Raw genomic sequence first — 2,369 nt, forward strand, 5'->3', positions numbered from 1 at the left:
CTACTCCTTTTGGTGGAAATGTGGTCTGGACGGTGCAGAGTGGAGGTGATTGGGAATAGTGGAGATATGGAGGTGATAATGGAGATTGAGTGAAGATGGAGGTGATGGAGGTGGGCCCCCATGTGTCTGTGGGTCTCGATGTCCGTATTTCTACCGTATATTCAGGTATATATGTATGCAACAAAAATATTTTATGAAACTATGAAATATAAGAAGATGAATGGTGGTATTTTAAAATTTTTATGCCTCCACAGTAAATATTTCTTTATGGCCTTTTACGCTCATAAAAATTATTTATATGGGGCTTGAATTTTTATAATGCCATGATGTGAATTTTTATTTTATAATGCAAGTGTTGAAAAGTAAATGTGCTAAAGTCAAATAATTGATGAAAAGTAAAGATGGATAACTACCAATTTACCTCCTGATGAGGGTTCGGAATTTTGAGTCCACCGAACCAGACTTCTCTGTTCGCGTTTATTCTTCGGATGTGTCCTCCAGTCCTAGAGATGGAGGCCTTGATGGATGAACTTAGTTTCTTACTCCATTCCACATTAGAGCATTGTTCTAGTCTTGGCTTGAAGGTGAATCCCTCTTCCTTGCCGTTGATATGGAATTTGATTTCTCTAGCTCCGACATCAATGTGCGCATTTGTAGTGCTCAGGAAGGGCCTCCCAAGAATGAGAGGTATCTTCATGTCCTCCTGCATGTTAAGTACTACAAAATCCATAGGAACAAAGAAATTTCGTATTTTTACCAGAATAGTCTTGGTGATTCTTGCATGGTAGCGGACCGATTGGTTGGCTAGTTGCAAGCACATCAAAGTTGGTGTGAGCGTTGAATAGTTGAGCTTGTCGAAGATTTTCTTAGGCATGATAGTAACGCTTGCTCCAAGATCACATAACATGTTCTCAAAGTTCTAGCTTTCGATGGAACAATTGATAGTGGGACACCCCGAATCCTTCTTGATAGGTGATGTATTTAGGATGACCGCACTACACTCCTGCATTAACTTGATTACCTCAGTGGTGGGTAGTGATGTTTTGTTGTTGAGGATGTCGCTGAGGTACTTTGCATAGGTGGGTACCTATATGGCATCTAGCAAAGGAATATTGATATATAACTTTTGAATTACCTCTACAAACTTACCAAACTGCTCATCCACTTTGGCTTCTCGATTTCTACGTGGAAACATTAGGAAGGTAGTGCCATGAAAATCTTGTTGTAATTCTCGCACTTGTGGCTCAACTTCTTCAACTTCATCATTTCTCTTCTCCTCTTCCTACATTACCACTTGTGTCTTACCTGTCCTTGTCGGATACGATGGATCACAAGTAGACTTGCCACCTCATGTGGTTATAGTGTTGACCTTTTCAAGGTTAGTAGCAAAGGGCAGAGCAGCGGCCAATTGGGCTAATTGAGATTCTATATTTTTATTATTGCTAAGTTGGTCATTTATGGCAGAAGAAAAACTATCCATTTAGTATTTATGTTTTCTAGGACCTTATCATTAAAACAAGCTTTTTAGAAATATTCATTAAGTCTCTTAAGGATGGTTGCTTGGGATTAAAAGAATTATAATTGTACCTAGGTACTTACCTTGGTAAGTTGATTGTTGTTGTTGATTCCATTCTTGTCTCTGTTGTTGTGAACCTAAATTATTGCCAATGATGTTTACATCCTCTTGATATTCAGGAAATTCAACCCCTAAATATTCTCCACATGTGTTTTGAGCATTGAAAGCATCTTGAATGGCCTGATGATCTCTCTTGTAATTGTCTCGTTGTTTGAGCCAATTTAATAGTATGTCCATCTTTGTTAATAGTGCACACACCTCTTGTAGTACTTCTTCACTCTTATTGCATGATTGAATGTTGCATTGAGACCATCCTTGATTAGAGGCTATCTTTCCCATAAGAGTTTTAGCTTTTCCAAGGGTGAGTGGCTTGAATGATCCTCCAGAAGTGCATCAAGTTGTTCATGAGCTTTTTGAGTTAATCCATGGTAGAAACTTTGCATGAGCAATGAATCTTCCATTCCATGATGAGGACAATCTGAAACATATTCTTTGAAATGTTCCCATGCTTTCTAGAATGGTCTCTCCCCTCTACTATTGGAAATTGGAAATATTTCCTCTTAAGGCATTGGTGTTGCCTACAGGGAATAATTTTTCTAGGAAGGCTTTTGAACACTTTTCCCATGTATTGATGTTATCTTTGTTAGTGTAGAACCATTGCTTTGCCTTTCCCACTAGTGAGAATGGAAACAAGTGAAGTAGTATGATGTGTTGAGCAACGTTCGTGATGACGACCGTGCAACTTATCTCCAGAAAATTCTAAAGGTGCGCACTAGCATCTTCATGTGCCTTT

General features: G+C 38.8%; 1 non-coding gene across 1 annotated transcript; it reads left to right on the forward strand.

Annotated features, from left to right (window-relative positions):
- The first annotated feature begins 2,036 nt into the window (after positions 1-2,036).
- LOC136533067 (small nucleolar RNA R71) lies at positions 2,037-2,144 on the forward strand. Its single transcript, XR_010778368.1, has one exon. It is a non-coding gene; the product is annotated as a small nucleolar RNA R71 (small nucleolar RNA).
- Positions 2,145-2,369: the final 225 nt, after the last annotated feature.

The sequence above is a fragment of the Miscanthus floridulus genome, unplaced genomic scaffold, assembly GCF_019320115.1.
Source record: "Miscanthus floridulus cultivar M001 unplaced genomic scaffold, ASM1932011v1 fs_777_1_2, whole genome shotgun sequence".
In the NCBI taxonomy this organism is placed as follows: domain Eukaryota; kingdom Viridiplantae; phylum Streptophyta; class Magnoliopsida; order Poales; family Poaceae; genus Miscanthus; species Miscanthus floridulus.